This window comes from Callorhinus ursinus, unplaced genomic scaffold (genome assembly GCF_003265705.2).
Source record: "Callorhinus ursinus isolate GAN/ISIS: 27379988/994484 unplaced genomic scaffold, GSC_fseal_2.0 scaffold11, whole genome shotgun sequence".
Lineage (NCBI taxonomy): Eukaryota > Metazoa > Chordata > Mammalia > Carnivora > Otariidae > Callorhinus > Callorhinus ursinus.
Window position 1 is genome coordinate 59,398,106 of NW_027397073.1, and position 20,187 is coordinate 59,418,292.

The 20,187-nt window shown below is 44.5% G+C and overlaps 1 long non-coding RNA gene across 4 annotated transcripts; it reads right to left on the reverse strand.

The window, feature by feature from the left end:
* Positions 1-3,422: 3,422 nt before the first annotated feature.
* On the reverse strand, positions 3,423-20,183 carry LOC112835153 (uncharacterized). Of its 4 annotated transcripts, XR_012380086.1 has the most exons (7): positions 19,928-20,183; positions 19,107-19,255; positions 12,226-12,372; positions 10,926-11,049; positions 5,125-5,184; positions 4,276-4,408; positions 3,423-3,587 (listed from the first exon to the last, which is right to left on the reverse strand). It is a non-coding gene; the product is annotated as an uncharacterized lncRNA (long non-coding RNA). The 4 variants fall into 4 exon arrangements; XR_012380087.1 differs by lacking the exon at positions 19,107-19,255 and having other exon boundaries at positions 19,928-20,181; XR_012380085.1 differs by lacking the exons at positions 19,107-19,255; positions 19,928-20,183 and adding an exon at positions 17,907-19,100.
* Between the last annotated feature and the right edge of the window lie 4 nt (positions 20,184-20,187).

The following is a 20,187-nucleotide window of genomic DNA, read 5'->3' on the forward strand; positions in this document are numbered from 1 at the left end:
TCTTTAATTTCCTGGTTGACTCATTCATTCTTTAGTAGGATGCTCTTTAGCCTCCATGTATTTGAGTTCTTTCCGACTTTCCTCTTGTGATTGACTTCTAGTTTCAAAGCACTGTGGTCTGAAAATATGCAGGGAATAATCCCAATATTTTGGTACCAATTGAGACTGATTTGTGACATAGGATGTGATCAATTCTGGAGAATGTTCCATGGGCACTAGAGAAGAATGTGTATTCCGTTGCTTTGGGATGGAATGTTCTGAATATGTCTGTGAAGTCCATTTGGTCCAGTGTTTCATTTAAAGTCTTTATTTCCTTGTTGATCTTTTGCTTAGATGATCTGTCCATTCAGTCAGGGAAGTGTTAAAGGCTCTCACTCTTATTGTATTGTGGTCAATGTGTTTCTTTGCTTTTGTTATTAATTGCCTTATATAAATGGCTGCTCCCATGTTAGGGGCATAGATATTTACAATTGTTAGATCTTCTTGGTGGATAGACCCTTTAAGTAGGATATAGTGTCCTTCTTCATCTCTTATTACAGTCTTTGGTTTAAAATCTAATTTGTCTGATATAAGGATTGCCACCCCAGCTTTCTTTTGGTGTCCATTAGCATGGTAAAGGGTTTTCCACCCCCTCACTTTCAATCTGGGGGTGTCTTTGGGTCTAAAATGAGTCTCTTGCAGACAGCATATTGATGGGTCTTGTTTTTTAATCCAATCTAATAGCCTGTGTCTTTTGATTGGGGCATTTAGCCCATTTACATTCAGGGTAACTATTGAGATGTATGAATTTAGTGCCATTGTATTGCGTGTAAGGTGACTGTTCCTGTATATTGTCTGTGTTCCTTTCTGGTCTATGCTGCTTTTAGGCTCTCTCTTTGCTTAGAGGTCCCCTTTCAATATTTCTTGGAGGGCTGCTTTCGTGTTTGCAAATTCCTTTAGGTTTTGTTTCTCCTGGAAGCTTTTCATCTCTCCTTGTATTTTCAATGACAGCCCACCTGGATATAGTATTCTTGGCTGCATATTTTTTCTCATTTAGTGTTCTGAAGATATCATGCCAGTCCTTTCTGGCCTGCCAGGTCTCTGTGGATAGGTCTGTTGCCAACCTAATGTTTCTACCATTATAGGTTACATACCTCTTCTCCTGAGCTGCTTTGAGGATTTTCTCTTTGTCTCTGAGACTCGTAAGTTTTAATATTAGATGTCGGGGTGTTGACCTATTTTTATTGATTTTGAGAGGAGTTCTCTGTGCCTTCTGGATTTTGATGCCTGTTTCCTTCCCCACATTAGGGAAGTTCTCTGCTATAATTTGCTCAATATACCTTCCTACCCTCTCTTTCTTCTTCTTCTGGGATCCCAATTATTCTAATGTTGTTTTGTCTTGTCCTATCGCTTATCTCTCGAATTCTGCCCTCGTGATCCTGTAGTTGTTTATCTCTCTTTTTCTCAGCTTCTTTATTTTCCATCATTTGGTCTTCTATATTGCTGATTCTCTCTTCTGCCTCATTTATCCTAGCAATTAGTGCCCCCATTTTTGATTGCACCTCATTAATAGCCTTTTTGATTTTGACTTGGTTAGATTTTAGTTCTTTTATTTCTCCAGGAAGCATTTCTCTAATAACCTCCATGCTCTTTTCAAGCCCAGCTAGTATCTTTAAAATCATGATTCTGAACTCTAGGTCCGACATCGCACTAATGTCCATATTGAGTAGGTCCCTGGCAGACGGTACTACCTCTTGTTCTTTTTGTTGAGGTGATTTTTTTCATCTTGTCATTTTGTCCAGAGGAGAATAGATGAATGAGAGAACAAAATGCTAACAGGTTAGCAATGTCCCCAGCAAATATACTCTAAACAAATCAGAAAAGACTGAAACCAGGGGAGAAGAAAGAAAAAGAAAGAAAAAAGAAAGAGAAAAAAATGAAAAAGAAAAATATAAGAACAAAAACAGAACAAAACAAAAAAAACGGAATATGATCAAATATGATCAGGCTAGTGCATACGTCAGTGCCACACACTAGATTTTGGGTGTATTTTGGTCTGTTAGAAGAAAGCACCTCCTAAAATTTTAAAGAAAGACATATATGTACAAAATAAGGGTTGGTACAATGAAGGAATGGAATATGATTGTAAAGGTGAAAATTATAAAGGATTTTATAACAGGAATTGATAAGATAAGAAGTTGTTTGAAAAAAGAAAGAAGAAGATTTAAAAAGAAAAAAGGGAGAGAATGTGATCAGGCAGAAGACTAGAAGAAAGCCATACACTAGTGATTTAGGGTATATTTTGATCTGTTAGAAGAAACGGTATCTCAAAATTTTAAAGAGAGAACAACTTATATACATATGCCAAAAATAAGGGTAACTATTATGAGGGGATAGAATATGACTCTGAAAATGAAAAATAAAAAAAAAATTTTTTAAAAGGGATTGATAAGATGTTGGTTGAAAAAGGGAAAAAGAAAAATTAAAAAAAATTTTTTTTTAAATTAACTTTGAAAAACTAATGTATCATGGTAAAAAAGCCATGAATTCTATGTGCAGTATTCCCCTAGCGCTGGAGTTCTCCCGTTCTCCTTGATCGGTAAACTTGGTCTTGGCTGGCTGTTCATGCTGAACTTCTGGAGGTGGGGCCTGTTGCCGTGGTTCCCAAATGTCTTTGCTGGAGGCGGAATTGCCCCGCCCTTGCCGGTTCAGGGCTAAGCAATCTGCTCAGGTTTGCTCTCAGGAGCTTTTGTTCCCTGCAAGCTCTCGGTATAACTTTGGAGATCGAGAGTGAAAATGGTGACCTCCCAATCTCCTCCTGGGGGAGCTGAGAACTCGAGGCCCCGCTCCTTAGTGTGCCCCTGGAGAAAAGCAGTCACTCCCGTCTCCCCGGTCTCCGGCCACACTCCGTGCTCACCCGGCCTGTGACCGAGCGTTTCTATCTCCGGCACCCGACTCAGTGTGGAGTCTCCAAACCCAGCAGATCCCTGCGGTGCGTTCCCGCGCTGCTCCTCCCGGAGGAGGAAGGGGAGTGTCCCTGGATCTGCCGCTTGTTGGGTCCCTGCTGGAGGAGCAGTGGCCTGACTGTGCTGCGGATCACAGTTTATGGCAACCCCGAGCTGAGAGCCCGCGCCTCGGCTCCGTCTCTGCAGCCAGCTTCCCCGCTCCGATACCTGGGAGCTCTGCCGCACTCAGGCACCCCTGGTCTTTCTGTGACCCCGAGGGTCCTGAGACCACACTGTCCCGCGAGGGTCCACCACCAGCTTAGCCACTGGAGCGACATCCCTCAGCGGAGCTGGCTTCTAAAAGGTCCGATTTTGTGCTCCGCGGTTCTAGCACTTGCCAGAAGCGGCCGACGGAGGCCCCTCCCCCGCCATCTATCCTCCCGAATATCGCCTCGGATTCACTTCTCCGCACGTCCTACCTTCCAGAAAGTGGTCGCTTTTCTGTTCAGAGAGTTGCTGCTATTCTTCTCTTCAATCTCCTGTTGAGTTCGTAGGTATTCAGAATGGTTTGATCCCTATTCAGCTGAATTCCTGAGACCAGACGAAATCCAGGTCTCCTACTCCTCCGCCATCTTGCTCCCTTCTGCTCCTGGGTTTCTTTTACTGAAGACAAAATGAGGGAAGTCTGTGCTTCTGTGGCTGGTGAGCCCCAGGTACGGGCATGTCCCCCTTCACATAGCCAGGTGAGGCTCTTTCGATGCAACTTTGGAGGCTGGGATCGGACCCTGTACCTCCAACCCTGGGTATAAATCATGTGTACCTCCCCCAGGCAGTGAATGAAGACTTGCCCATAATACCAGTAGGCTTTGTGCTGATTTAATCCTTTTAATTTCTGATCTTCTGCTTATGGATGTCATTAGACAAAGCTCCAGTTCTGGTTCCGATCCTGGAATCAGTTCTAGAAGATTCATTCACATACAAAATCCCCCTTGGACCCTGTAGGCCCCTGGTCCTGTCTTTGTGTCTAGGTTCACTTATTTTCTTGGCTTAGAACACTCTCATCTGTATTTCCCAATCTACCTCCAGGTCCTTGTGCAGGCACCGCTGCCTCTCAGGACCACACTAATTCTTCCTGTTCTGGACAGTGATGGCCTTAGATCCTCTACAGCAAGCAGAACTGATGGGACATGCACATACATGAATACACCTATACACATATACAGAGACACACAGCACATACATGTACATACACATGCACATATACACATATAAACATGCACAGACACACACAAACACACAAGTCCTGTATATGCATGTATATAGAAATATGCAACTATCTATGGTATCATACCTTTCCATTAAGCTTGGAAGCCACTTGAGATCAGGGACCATTTCTCAGACCTTGGTACACATTGATGTCATGGCTTGACATATTTCGTATGCATATTTCCTCTTAAATATTCCAAGGAGAAAACCTTCACATCCTGTAGAAAACAAGAAATATCAGATAAGAATGAAGAAAAAATAGAATTTCTGGAATTTCCTCCTTAAAAATACTGGGATGTTTTTAACAACACACACTATCTCATAAAACCTCAATTGTTTGTGAATGAGATGATTTTCCAAATGTATTACCAAATGGTAATCTGGAGTTTGAACTTTAGTCTTGAACCCAATAGAACTGAGTTTGCCGGAAGGAGGAATTTGAGTCCTTTGGGGAATGGGGGGTGGGGGGTGGGGGGTGGAAAGGGAGAATGTTGGTGAAAATTAATGCCACTTTTGTTTTGATGAGTACATCTGCTCGAATGGCCTGAAGTATGCAGGTGATGAAGTAAGGATGGTGTTACTGGTGCTGTTTGTTTGCTAGGCAGCGGCTATACATGCCAAAGAGCTGGAAGCAAGACATGCTGGAGAGTGTGTCCTAGCCACGTGGCAGAGCCTCGTCCACATGCCCACCACGTGAGCTCAGCAGCTCCGCCTCCAACTTTCTGGAGTCGCTCCATTGTCTTGGGGGTGAGTTGTGGTTTATAAACCACACTGCTGTTCCTTTGTAGGGGTATACCTACACCATGGGGCAGGGACTTTGGAGTTGTTGTTTTCTCTTGTTTGTTCATAGAACACTCCAGCATCTGGTGCACCAATAACAAAGTAGTGGACAAAGCACAGAAGCAAGAGCATTAGACAAGGTCTCTGATCTTACCTCTGCCACTGTGTGTCCCTGGGAAGACTGAGCAACCTCTCTGGGCTTCAGTTTTCCTTCCTATAAAATGAGGAGATTAAAGATTAAACTTTACTAATAACTTAGAAAAGATTTCCCCCTAATGGATAGTATTCTTCCTTAAAGTGCAAGCATAAATGTAAAACCTTTATGTATATAGCAACCCAAAACAAGGCTGCTGGAATTGTAGGCTGTAGCTGGGGTTCACCCTGTTTGGCTCCTTTACCCCTGAGATGCTTCGCGGTACTCAAGGGTTTAGGAGTGTTTGAGAATCTGTGAGCTAGTGCACAATAGCATTCATTTCTGGTGCCATGTTGTCTCACGTTCCCCATAACCCTGAGTGGGAGGTGGCTGGCCCAGGGTGGTTTCACCTGTTTCACAGGTGAGGAGAGGGAAGCTCAGAGCTGGGGGTGGCCCACCCAGTTTGCACACGGCTATGTGGTAGATATTTGACTGGAATCAAGATCTTACTCCTGAACCCCTTCTCAGATCTTATGATTCCAAAACCTAGCGGATGTCTTTGAAGCAGGAAAATGTCCATGGCTGAGATAAAACACTGGAAATACGGTAAGTGTTGTAGGTTCTTGTGGTTCTCCAGGCCATCGTGGGTGGGAGCTATGTGGCCACGGTGAGCAGCACCCTGCGCTCATTAAGGTGAGTCAGGAAGCCCAATAGATGGTTACATATGGCTGAGAGGACCTGGGGGGATCTTTCAGAGCTTCGAAATGGGCCAAGAGTTTGGATATGGCCGCTAATTTTGTGTACTAGAAGTATTGTCCATTTATGTGTTCACCATCTCACCTTCAATTGTCTCCTTCTTCTGAGTTCCCCGCCCACCTCTTTACACCTCCTCATGCTTTGGGACCTTAGTGAGACCGTTCTGGATTATTCTCCATCCTCCCCAGTCCATGAAGGTCTCCTTTCATTTTGAGGAGTTTCTGTGGCCCTGTGAGTCTCCACTCATTTTGCACTTGCCGTGCATTGCCTTACACATTTGTTGATTTTTTAATGCATTCCCACCTCATTTTCCCAACTCAACTCTGGGCCTCATGGGGGCAAAGTAAAATCTTTGAGGGTGGTCAGGATAGGGACCACTGACCTTGCTTGCAGGAGTTGATCTGAGGCTCTGCTGGCTCATGGTTTTATTCACCTTGGTGACACTGAGCTGAGCATATTGTGTGACACAAAAATGACATTTCATCGGAAAATAATATGGCTTTTGCTTAATAAAAACACAAAAGATACTCAGAAGACCCAATGCTTGGTCAGTCAGGCAGTTCTCATCTCTACTGGAGGTGCAGGAGCAGGAAGACATGCAGGGGGTGGCAGTGGGCGGGGAAGAGGTTGTTAGCAGAAAAGCATGGGTGAAAGGAGGAGCTGGTGCTGATGGACTGCCCTGCACAGAACCTCCTTCCTCCACCTCTGCCCTTCCCTCCCATGATTCCGCCAAGGGGTACGTTCTCCTCAGACCAGCTCCCTTTGGACTAAAATCCTGCCCCTCTCTTTAAAAACATATTTAAGCCTCCCTTTCTTAAAACAGGCAAACAAACAAACTTTACTGATGAGACTTGCCCTTGGAGCTGAAGGCGTATCCCCTGCCCCCTACCACGTGTCCTCTACTGCACTAAAGCATTCCGTCCTTCACCTTCCAAGGACCCCTGGACAACTATCATCATCATTTCTACTTTATATCCTAGAAACCTGAGTCTCAGAGAGGTTGAATAATTTGTCCAAGGTCACATGCTTATGTCAGTCTTAGAGTCAAGAGTCAGACCCAGGTGGGTCTTAATCCAGACTCACTCTTTTCTCGAAAACCCAGTGCTGCATCTCTGGCAAGTGCTGATGACTCCTCATAGGCTTGCCTTCATGAGTCATGCCCTACCTCCTAGGACAAGCTGGCCAATTTCATATCTGTTTTTAGAGAAAGATTTTTCTAGTTGGCCAGATCTTTTCCTGAATAACTTCTACCAAATCATTGTTGCTCTTGCCCCTGGAGAATAACATAACGAGGTTTTATTATGCATACTTGAGCACAGCTCATATCTTTAAGCTCTCCAGATTTAGAGTCTGGTAACTTGGATTCTAGCAGGTTGTAGGGCAGTTCTGGACCATTTACAGTTGTAACTGAAAGGGACGGTGGGGGGTCTGGGCTTCCTCATCATTTAGACTGTGGATCTTTGCTAACGGGGAAGGAAAGAGACTTGGCCCAGGTCACACATGAACCAGCTGAGAGTCAGGGCCAAAACTCTGTCCTGCCCATCCTCTGCACTGCTCAGACCACTAGCCTCACCCTTTGGAAAGTTAATTGAAAAGAGTTTTCAGGAACCTTGTGTTTTGGTTGGGAATGCAAATAGCTTCAGAGAAGAAATGCAGACTAGTCTATGTTTGAGATGGAAGTCATGAAAGGAAGTTCAAGTCTCAAAGCTGTAGTTTCTTAAGATCTTCAAATTCATAGGGAAGGCCCACTTATGTGGTGTCTATGACCTTGGATTAACAATTCCTAAATGTGAACTTGACCAGGGCACACTGTGCCATCTGTCTCCGGGGAGTTCACCATGCAAGGTAATGTTCCAGGTAAAGCCAGCCAGGAGGAGCCCAGTCCCCCAACCATGAACTCCTTGTGTGTGGGAGCTCAGACACCAAAGGAGAGAGGGATAAAGGCCTTTGTTCCGGAGAGCTGGTCCTCATGCTGCAGGCCCGCAACAGGTGGTCTGTGACTAATTTGGCAAAGCCCCTAAAAGGGGCTACTTTCGCAACATTTGATGTCCTCTGTGCCTAGTGTCTTCTGTATGGTTAGCCACTTTCCTTCGTGTGGCCGTGTTGCATAAGGAACATCTGTCTGGCCACATGCACTCACTTTTCCACATGGGAGACCAAGTGGCCCTGGATCCTGCTGGGGCCCCTGTCTTGCCAGGCACCGAGGCGTGAATGTTCGTGACACATTCACTGTCACGAACAAGACACTCTCGTCTCCAGCGAGGATGGGAAAGTACCTGTGCTGTGAACGTGGGGATCAGTGAACAAAAATTCATGTATTCACTTAAAAGAGTGTGTACTGTGTGCAGCCAGTGGCGGGAACTGCAGACACAGCGAAGGACAAGGTGTGTGGGGGGGCCCTGCCTTCTCGGCCCTCGTAACCTTGCAAGGAGACTGGGAAAAGCTTGCTTCCGGCCTTGTATTCTGAGCATGTGCAAAACCAAGCTTGCCTGTCAGAGGGGTCCGCCCTCAGATGCTGAGCCAAGGCCCTGGCCTGCCTCCTGAGGCTCACCGGCCCCTCGGCCTCTTGTTCTCTCTTCCCTTGAAGCCGTGGCTCTTCCAGGTATAACTGCTGCACTCGTAACTCTCTTGAGCTTCTCCACACTGCACTTGGACTTAACTTGTTAGAAAGCTCCGTCCTTTGAAAGTCAAAGGTAACAGCGTGACCTCTGGTTTTTTAAAGCAAATTTTATTGAGGTCTAACAAAGAAAAGCAAACAAATCACACATGTACCCCCTGAGGGGTTTTAGCATGTAAGGACCTCATGAAACTGACCCCAAACTCAGACACAGAACATTCCCAGAATCCCTGGAGCCCCTTGTGCTCCTTTAATGATGGAAACACGCCCCCCCCCCCCCCCCAGGGTACGGCTTTTTCAAGTCCCTTGTCTGTTAGGACATGCTGGGCTGTCTCTAAAGTAACTTGAACACTTTTCATCTCCCTTCAGCAGAGAGAACAGAGCTCGGCTCAGGCTGTTCAACAGGCTCAGCTACACTTCAGTAACTTCCTCCCTCCTTCTTTCTTTCCTTCCTCCCTCCCTTCCTCTTTTCCCTCTTCCCTCCCTCTCTCCCCCTCCCTCTCTCCCACTCTTCCTTCTTTTCATTTTACTAATGGCTGTAATGAGTTATTACTCTCATGCCATAAAAACCCGCCCTTTTAAAGTGTACAGTTCCGTGTCTTTTAGATGAGATCGGATAAGTTCATCGACAAATACACGCTGATCCCAGGACTTCTGTGTGGCCTGGAGGAACATCTCCTCTAAATAAATCCGTACTTGAATGGCTGAGTCTCAGTAATCAACATCTTCCTTAAATCCTACCATATAATCTCACTAGTAGATGGGGTATTTTTTCAGCCCAAGATATTAGATTATATTGTTCCCTCCTAAAATTATGCATTTCTCAGCCTTCCTCATGGCTAGATGCAGCCCTATGACCAACATTTAGAAAATGATGTGTAGGAGGAGGTATTGTGTGGGACTTCCAGGAGTCTTTTAAAAAAGGAGGTGTTTGCCATTTTGCTGATTTCTCCATTGCATAGCCTGGAATATGGATAGTGTAGCCAGAGCTCCCACAGCCATCTTATACCCTTAAGATGCAGGTCAGGCTCTAGAGAGTGTAATGTGGAGGTTAGCAAGGGGCCTGGGTAGTAAATAATTGTAGAGCCCTGGAATATCTTCCTTTAGGTTTCTCTCTGAAAGAAAAATAAATTCCTATCTTGTTTATGCCTTTATCCTTTTGAGCTTTTCTATTATAGGTAGCTGAACTTGATCCTAATTGATAACCATGATGTTTCAATGTCGGGTGTTTCAATGTCAGAGCCCTCAAGTTCACCCACTACACTAAGGAATTTTAACATATATGAGAATAACATTTTCTGTATTTAAATGGTGTTATAATAATTCACTGGTCATGTAAGAAATTGCCTCCTCTAAAGTTGGGTAAAATATGGTACTATTAAAAATCACAATCATAACATTTTGATGAAGTACTTATGTATATGGCTAAGAGGGTACATGTGGGTATGTTTGGCTGAATATCTCTTATAAAAATAGGATAAAATGTAAGATAATACTTGCATGCAATAGCATTTCAAAAATATTGTCTACATAGTTAAATCTTAACTACTGAGCCCAGTGGACTTACAATAGAGTTTATTTAATAGACACTATATTTTCTGTCTATAAAAAAATCAAACATAAGGCATAAATCACACTAATATCAAAAGTTTTAAAGAGTTTAGATCTTTTTCTGAAGAGTGTTGACTTGGAAGAGTTTGAACGTAATTAGATAACCAGGTTGCCACCTTGAAAATCAATTGACATTGTGCTGTGGCATTAAGAATTGAGACCCATGTCACTGACACTAAAGACAGACATGGACTCTGTTGTTCATTTGCTAGTGGACGCTAAGATGAGTTAATAACAACAGTGACATGGCTCCAAAATCACAATCACATCTCCCTCCACTTTTTCCACTGATGCATTTCTTCTTAAATTATAAAAGCAATATATGAGCTTTGTTAAAAAAAAAAAAAAAAGCAAACATTTCCACGTAGCCATTGCCATTGATACAGGGTTACTATTGAAGTGAATGGGCAAAGTAAAAATTCTCTTAGGCACATTTACTGAGAGGGGGAGCATATTTCATGATATTACAAAGGAAGGGTCTTATGCTGTTTAGTTCGGGGTTAGGGGAGAGGTCCCCAGATTGCTAGAACTTCAAGTGGCATATAGTATATAGAGTATACTGATTACAGTAGAACATGTATTAAATCAAGAGAATGGCCACAGAACTCTCTGGTTAGAAAGTGACATGACTGCAGCAGCATGTGGGTGTTCCCACAACCAGCAGTCAGAGGACGACCATTTTCTATTCATGTATACATTTGCTTTATTCTGTTTATTTGTGCTTAGGTGGAAATACAGTGGTAAACAAGACACAGTGATAATTGGAGGAAAATCATTCCTTTTGTGAAAATTCATTACCAAACATTCAGTTCTTAATGTGCTTTTTGCAAGTTCATGCCTGGCCACTAGCTTGCTATGGCTAATAGTAGGGATGCTGGAGCAGGAAGCAGCTATCTTAGCATTTTGAATGGAGCAAGAATGGACTGCTGAGATACAGGCACACAAGAGAAAGTCCTCTGGGGCTGGAAGAGAAGATGGATAAGAAATTATTCTCTTGGCCATGATTGATAAGGGTCATCAATAGTCTTTCAACGACAAGGTTGTGGACCTGCATACGTGAACTCACTGTGTAGCCTTTATGTTCATTGTATGTAAGTAGATGAAGAAATAAAGAGATTTGTATTTCTCCTTGTGGAAGATGAGTTAAAGTCATTTCCAACAAATTCTTGCCCTGTGCTCAGGCAGTCCTGAGTCATAACAAACACTACATAGAGCTCACAAATTTGAGCTCATTTAATCCCTGTAAAGCCCTGGGAGGCAAGGACTATTGTTGTCCTTATCTTGTTTTTTTCGTGGCTAATGAGACTGAGGGCTGGAGGGGTCAGGAGCAGGATTTGGACCCAAGCTCAGAGTCCATGAGCTCAACCGTGTGTGCTATACTCTTAGCCTCCTCCCGGACTGTTCTACCTTGAACTGAACTGGGTAAATCCTGAGGACCCTTCAGAGCAAGATCCTATAGCACAGAGAACAAACCCAGGGAAGCATGATCCTTTAGAGAACACGGACCTATGGCTCATTGCCTGAAAGTGTTACAGGTAACAAGGGTATTTACTATATGGTTTATCCATCTCTGCCTGTTCTCTATTGCTCTTTCATAATGTAATTTGAAATATGGTATTTAAAAACAACCAAACAATACACAGAGCCGGAATGGAGATTTTCCACACCGAATGCTAGGAACAGAATGTCACATACACACACCGCTGTGTTTCTAAAGAACTCTTATTCCTAGCCTCAAAGAAATATTTAGATGAAAGCATTGTGAGGAGGAATGAAATGTGCATTCTGGAGATTTTAGACATAAAGGAACCCTGTAAGAAGATGTATTGAGGACTCGGGTAAGTTCCATTGCTTTCCTCCCCAGCAATCAGGAGCTGTAGCCTCTCCTGGTGTGAGTGGGCGCGAAGCACACTTCCCCACCCTGCTCCCACGGAAGGGGGTGTCTCTGAGACTCGCTGCTGAGGGGCCACCTGTACCCGCTCGGCACTGGCTGCATCAGGCCCCACCACTTGCTCCAGGGCATCTGAGGGGCAGCCTCATAGCCGGGCCAGAGAGCTCTCTGTCAAACCGCATCCTGGCAAGGCCACAGCACGAAAAGCCATGTTAATGGATTTCTGCGCAGAAATACCAAATCCTACCTGTCTTCGTCCCACTTCAGTGGTCTCCCCTTTGCTTCCTCATGAGTGTCACCATCTCTCAGGCGATCTCAAGAGCGTGAACTTAATAGAAAGGGTTTCTCCAGTCTCGGGCTACAGCTACAGTGGAGAGTATGTCTGATTTCCAGCCTGAAAGGACACGATATTATCATTTCAAAACTACAGAGATGATCAATTACACAACTTTTGTTAGACCGTGAAAAATATAGAAAATTAGGTGGATGTACAATTGAGGGAATTGCGACAGCCCAGTTTGACACAGAGTGTGGAGAAACAATAGAACCGTTGATTCATGGTTCAAAGGCATTGCTTAATTCTGTTCTCATCTTGGCCACCTTTCACACACATATGCACACACTCATGCAACATACACACAGGCACACATATGCACACACACGTGCACACACGCACACATTTGCCCATACATGCTTGCACACATGGTGTTGATTGTTTCGTATGCCTCTGGCTTGATACCGATGGCATGAGCCAAAATGCACTAAACAATCCCTGTGTGCCTGAGGCTTGGTTGAGCGTGTCATATTTATGATTCCACTCAGTCCTCATTACAACCCTTGGATCTGGTAGTATCATCCACTACACTATAACAGGACCACCCAAACGGAGATTTTGCAATGGATATATACAATGCTCAGTCTATGCTCCAACCCGGATCTGCTCTCTACCATCGCCAAAGGCCTCAATTGCTTTCCTTGACTCCTGTTCCAAGTGGCCCTAGTAATGGTTTACCCCACTCCTGTGGTCATGAGACCCAGCCACGGTTGTCCCTGCCAGGGCATACAGAAGACTCCAGTGTCCTCAGAGACAACACTGTCAGGTGAATCTGTAGGGGCTCTGGCCTGGAAATGCAGCAAAATTCTGGGTTTTTTTTTCCCCAGGACAACTTTATCAGTGTGCTTTGATAATAAACATTAAATTCTTTCAAATCAAATGTTTTTCATTTTTATTTTCTTCTTTTTGCTGTCCATGTTTTAGGAGTCCTACAGGTGGCCTTCCCAGACTATACCCACCAGCACCCTTAGGGAGCCACCTCTGTGAGTGCAAGGGGTCCTCCGTGTGGCCTGAGGGTCAGATCTCCACCACCCATGAAACACGCAGCTGCCCATCCCACAGTCTTCCCTCACCCTCTGCCTGCTCCCCTCTTTGGCTCTTATGAATGACAGACAAAGCATTCTCTCTCCTGCTGCCAGGCCTGTCTGCACTCAACAATTTGTTTTTAGCTTTACCATCAGTATGCCCTGCCTACCAACAGAAAGTCCGCTTTATGATTTCAACCACCCCTCCTGCCATTGCAGCCATGTAGGGAAGAGGAGTTCAAAGCAAAGATGCAGGTGGGATGAATCCCAGGTGACACTCAGCCCACCGCTGTGGAAGCCAAGTCACAACCTGCCCCTGGGGAGAGCAAGGAACCAGAGTGTGTGGGCAGCATGGCTGGATGTGAGAGCCCCCAGTCTCCCGAAGTCAGACATCTGAGTTGCCAGATCCTTCCACTGCCTTTGATGCCCAGCCTGCTGGGTCAGCCCTTCCACCCTATCAAGCAGCTCGACTAACTAGTGAGCCCTCTGACCATGTCTTTATTCTTCCCCATTAAAATCTCTCCTCTAAGGAGGACGGGATAGTGGTCATTTTCACATTAGTGTGAAATCCACAGCAAGTTGTTTTCATTTCCAGGACATCTGAGTTTTAGGCAAGTCTTGGAAAAGAGAGCTGTCCCCATGCAATGGAATTTTGGATAATAAAATGCACTTAGCCCATGTTAGTTCCTGTTGTGCCTCACAAAAAAAAAAAAAAAAAGATGTGCTAATAAAAAAGGAAACCATAGCCAGGACCATAAGAGAAACCTGCTAACGGCTAAAGGCAAAGTCTCAGAAGCTCCCTGAGAAAAAAAAGGGGGGGCTTTCAAAGGAGCAGGAAAAGCACTGAGGATTGACTTTTCAGTAAGCTGGAAGAGAAAATGTTAAGAGAGAAGAGCAAACAGCTCGAGTAAATATGCTCCCACTCAAGAATGAGAAGAAAATTGTCATTTTGCACAAGAAATCACTAGGCAACCTGCCTTTCAGGGTCAAGAGGAGCCATGAAATCATGCAGCAATGGGAGTTGGCATTGAACCCAAAGGTTATTTTGTGCCCAGGAAGTGTGAAGCAGAGAAGTCTCTGTTACTAGCCTCTGTCCAGTGAGACATGAGTGCTTATCAACAAGCAAAAGATAATTTAAATGGAACAAAGAACTCTTTCCTGGTGAATTGGGAGAGAATTTCTCTTTTCCAAGAGTTAATTTCTGAGAAACAAGTTATCTCTGACCTATGAGAGGAATGTGGAGGGGATTTGGGAGGCAACCACAACTGCATGCAAGGGGCTGAAGGGGGACATCAGTGCAAATGGCTGAATTTCCAGTGAGCTGGCGGTTTGGTTAATATCTTGTGCCACTGCTAAATTCTGTTCTTCATAATGCTACCATGGTTAGGTGAGGTCTGAACACCAGGGGAAGGGAGTGAGGAGTTGTAAACACTCTTTGACCTATTTTTGCATTTCCTCTCTAAGTCTAAAATGAACTCATCACAAGGGTTTGTGGTTTGGGGTTTTTCAGAGGTCCATCTAAGGATGGCTGGTTTCTAGGACGTGATGTGCGGTGTTGCTGCACAGATTCACGGGCCTGCTCACAGGACATCCTGATGCCGCCAGTGCTCGTATAGTCTCAAGAAACAACCAAACACACACTCTAACAAAACAAAAACATCACACACAGAACAACACGGCAGAAACAGAAACACAATGGATAGGTCCGGAGTGATGCTGGGCCCCGGCTCACAACCTGTCCTCCACACCCAGGCAGTTTCCCAAGCTGCCGGCTTCTAGGGGTGGGAAACAAACAAACACATTTGTGGCCTCCTTGTTGGAGGCCCACAGGCCTCCTCAAAGGGCTCTTGGCCTCCCCAGGCTCCTGTCCTGCAAAAGTGGGGCTTTAAGCCAGAGCCACCTTCCTGCTTCCCATGTCCCTTACTGGTACCTGGCAAGGGGATAGCCAGGTGCTGACCTCCTGCCTCTCTTTGCCCGTGGAGGCACACACAGGCAGCAGCACCTGCATGCATCTCAAAACTTCCTCCACAGTTCGGTGTTCCAGGCAAAGATAATCCTGATAGGAAATTGAGTTGTCAATGTCAGGACCACCCCATCTGCTCCTTTGGTCAAGAGTCATATGAACTGTATATGCTCTATTAGGTGGTTTGGGCTAGGACTTGGCCCTAAAGAAGAGGAAGGATAGATGTTCCAAGTTTCAGCATCTATCAAAACAGAAGTAAATTATCTTCAGGAATCCCACACGTAAGGTTCTCCATCTTCACATAAGAACTAATGAATAGCAACAACATCTCCATCTTCTATCCTAGAGACACACACATTAACGATCCAGCCTACTCAGAGTTTTAGGTTGTGTTGCAGCCCCCAGCATTCCCACATTCCTGAGTTTAAGTGAAGGCACTATTTAAAACTCCATGTCCAAGTCTGCTCACAAAGCCCTCAGCCTGCTTCCCATACCACCTCGCAACACAGAGCACCGTGCGACAGAGCTGTGCATATCAACTGACCTTGGGGCTTCTGTGAACATAATTTCCCTCCCTCCCTCCCAACAGTTCCTCCCAACACGAGACCCCATGTTAGGGAGAGAGGATAACAGCAGACCTTGGCAACTACTCTCAGATTCTTCTGGTCGGTGTAAAATGACGTTAAACCTCCTCCCCACCACACGCCCAGAGCTCACTTTTGCATCAGGGAGTCAGTATCCACCAGAGCTCTGTGGTATGGCTCAGGTGGCCAGGTAAGGCTGTGGAGCAGGGGGTGATAGGGCAAAGCTGAATTCCCACGCACCTAGATTCAGGGAGGAGATACCCTCAAAAAGAGAACCTTAGGATATACCCTCCACAGGGTAGAAAAGGCCAAACTTTCTGGTTTAACTGACATCAAGCAGGTGGATAGGAGTTCTGGGGATTTGAGGGGAATATCTTGGGTACATAGGAATGAAAACAAAACAAAACAAAACAAAAACCCTGACTTTTTGGTGAATCTAAGAATGAAACCAGAAGGTCAGAGTTTTGCAGTTAGAGACTCTCTTCCTCCTTTCCACTGTGCATGTACCATCTCTCTGAAATACTGGAGTGAATGAGATGGAGGAAGTGGGCTCTGAGCCAAGAGCTCAACATAATTTGGCTCAATGAATGAAAAGAGACAGTTACGCATCCTCTGCCCCCTTTTACCCATTTCTCTGTTCTGTAGAATCATATTGCCTCAGGGGCAATGATTAGTAGGTTTGAGATAATTTGCAGACCTGACCAGTTACAGAGCAAGAGTTTCTTTTTGTTCGTTTTTAAGAAACAGCCCCACTGTATATAAAAATATCCAGGCCCTCTCTGGCACTCACTGAGCTCAATTTATCATCCATTTAAAAAAGGAATTTCTACCAAAATGGTTCTTTCCAGACCTCTTCCATTTCGAACCTTCTGGTGTTGAAGCTGCCATTGCCTGGTGTAGTTGAGATTTGCCTAGTTTATGAAAATAAGTCTTCTATCTTAGCATTTTGTCCTCTTGGAGTTCAAGACACTTGACTTTTGGTTCCAGCATGGCTGTCTCATCATTCAGTGGCCACTGAGTAAGTCACAGAGGTAACTAACGTCACCTTCCCAGAGTCACAGTGAGAGTTAAGTTGGACGCAGCATGTGAGTGTTCCTTGCATAGAGCCTGGAACACAGGCCCTCCCGCCCTGGCCCATTTCCTACACAGTGGGGGCCATTCTTTGTAGTTGGTATTTACAGAAGCAGAAGAACTTTTAGTACAGCTAAGTAGATGATGAAGAAGAAAAACAACTTAAAAGGTTACAAGTTTGTTCAATAATGCCCACAGAGGGATATGTGGAAAATACAAGTTTAAACTGAGTAAGGATGTTGGCGTTTCATGTAACTATGATAATTGTTATTTTTTGCTAATTTTTTATAAGATTCTCTTCCTATGGTATTTTGCTTTGGTGGTAGCAAATAGATGAAAATATTACTGCATGTCAGTCCTAGATACAGCACCTAAACTTTTCTACTTAATTAAAACAGTGCTGGGCAATACTGGGGTTCAGCAGTCCTCATTCTCCTTTCTGCTCTGTGCATACAGGAGACCACACTTCATAGCATCCTTGCAGTTAGATGGAGCCACATGTCTAGATCTGACCAATTAAATGGGAGCACAAGAGGCTTGTGTCATTTCTGGGCTGAGGCAGAAAGCCCCAGCATGAGCCTGCAGTCTCTTTCTTAATCTCCTTGAGTCAGAGATGTCCCAGATGGTGGAGTTTCTGCCAGCCTCAATCCCTGGGAGCCCATGTGGAGCAGAACACCCCCTGCACCAAGTTGGACATGAGTGAGAAATAAGCCTATGGTGTGATGTCACTGAAATTTCACGGTTCCTTTGTTATTTCAGTGTAACCTGGTCTGTCCTGAATAATACAAAAGAACTAACGAATAGCAACATATTAAAAAAAAAATAAGAAAGATCATCACTAAATTACTTGTTAACAATTGTGGCCATAGGGTCCTGCTAATCAATAAGGAAAGAGTCAGAAAGTAGTGAGACTCCAGACACACCATAAAACAACTTACAGATAATACTCACTTCTCCAAAATCCTTCTCACTTAAAGGATTCCACACTTGTCTGTTGCTGACATATCTAAACTTGTTGAAATGAAAATAATTATGGGTTATTTATTCCTTCAACAAATATTTGTGTGCCAGATTAACCATGATGTGATAGGAAATGGGTGGCCAAAAAGACAAACACACAAAATTTATCGTGTGAAAGGTGGTGATAACCACTAACTTAAAAAGGAAAATGCGAGGAAAGAGAGTAGAGAGTGTTGGGTGGGGATGCAATTTTAAATAGGGTTGCAGAGAATATCTCACTTAAAAGGTGAGAGAGTGAACTATGCTGATATCTGAAGGGAAAGTGATCTAGGCAGAAGGAACAGGAAGTACAAATGGCCTGAGGTAGAAATGAGTTTGGTAAGTTTGAGGAATAGTGAGGAGGCCCAAGTGGCTGAAAGGAGCAGGCAAGAGAGGGGGCAATGGGAGATGAGGACAGTCATCTTTGGGCGGGGATGGAGCAAATATGTGGGGTTCTGCAGGTACTGTAGGTAAGATTGGTTTTACTGAGGCCAGAGGAGGGTTTGAGCAAAGGAGTGCTGTGCTCTGGCTGTTCTGAGAGAAGTCAGAAGGAGCAAGGCAAGGGCAGAAGAAGGAAGACCAATTAGGAAACCATTACAACAGCCCAGAGGAGGAAAGATGGTCTTTGGCGAGGGTGGGGCAGCGGAGAAGGTAAACAGCAAAACACAGGTAGAGCTGCAGGAATTGCTGATGGATATAAGGTGTGAGAGTCAACAGTGTGCTAAGGGTTTGGGCCTGAGGAACCACATATTGAACACCTTACCTGGAATCATCATATCCACATGTCAGTAGGCACCACTGGAAATACACGTGGAGAAATGCAAACCCAGAGAGATGGAATCTCCCAAGATCACCAATATGGCGGTCCAGCATGAGAACACACCCCCATCTCATCCCGAAACCCATGCTTCCAATTATTCCTCGTGACCCTGCTCCTTGTGGAGAGCATTAGAAACAGAATGGAAAGCAAGAAATTTAGATAGAACATAGTAATCAAGAGAAATCCGCGCCAGATGTCTCATTCTTTTTTAAAGCGCACATACCACCCAAGTGGCTTCTGAATTACCGAGGACCTCAAAGGAATGTTTCCTTTTGTCATTTGCAAAAGAAAAAGGGGTCATTTCCAAAGGTTTTCTTCGTACATCCTCTTACCATATACCACTGTTTTATGTTTTAGTGTGAGGCCCAAAGTGTTGGAGGCCCTTCTGGGGGCTGCTATTGGGAAGAATTGTGTAACCATGGACATCGGTTACTGCAAGTTCTCCAGTTTTCGATCCATGTCAGTGTGTTTTCTGATCACCCTAAAAGGAGAGGGCAGCAGTTGGAACTTGGTCCATGTACATTATTTCAGCTCTGACACACATGCAGTGGCTGCAGGGGGCTCTGGGACGAGTCAGTACACTCGAGAGAACCATTTTCCTCTTCTTTATCATTTTGTTAAAATATTTACCTAATCCTTCCTTGCTATCCTTTACAATATTTTCTTGGGACTTCGAAAGGCACTATTTTCTTTTCTTTTTTTTTTTTTAATTTTTTATTGTTATGTGAATCACCATACACTACAACATTAGTTTTTGATGTAGTGTTCCATGATTCATTGTTTGTGTATAACACCCAGAAAGGCACTATTTCATGTAGGAGAGAAAAGTTTTTTCCAAAGTCTGAGTTTGGCAGTGTGAACTTGGGTTGTCGTTCTCAAAATGAACAAAGACTCTGGAACCCCACCCCAGCTACACTAAATTGAAATATTTTGGGCAAGACCTGAAACACCTGTGTTTTGAATAAGCTCTCCAGATTATTTTGATACACGCTAAATCTGAGCTAGCTATGAGCTGGCTTAAGAACCAAAAAAACCCAAAGTTCTAGCCTTGAGAGACTCACTATTTGCTACATTACCTTGGGCATGTCACTCTTGTCCCCTTGAGCCCCTGTTTCCTCAGGAAGAAAATAAGGAAAATGAGTACGATACTCACTGAATCCCCTTCTAGTTCTGATATTTTATGAATATTCATGTTCTTCTTGGGATGCTGGCCAGCGATTTTCCATCACGCATTGGTTATTCCTTTGAAGGAAGGATCCAGTCACTTCTCTGGCCCAACACCATCACTCAGACAGCAGACACTCCAGAAGACCACCTGTTCCCGCACTCTCCACTGCCGGTGTCCGCCCTTCCCAGCAAGGCTGTTGGAGCTGAGGGGCCAGGCCGCCCCACAGGCTTCCCCTAAATGCTGTG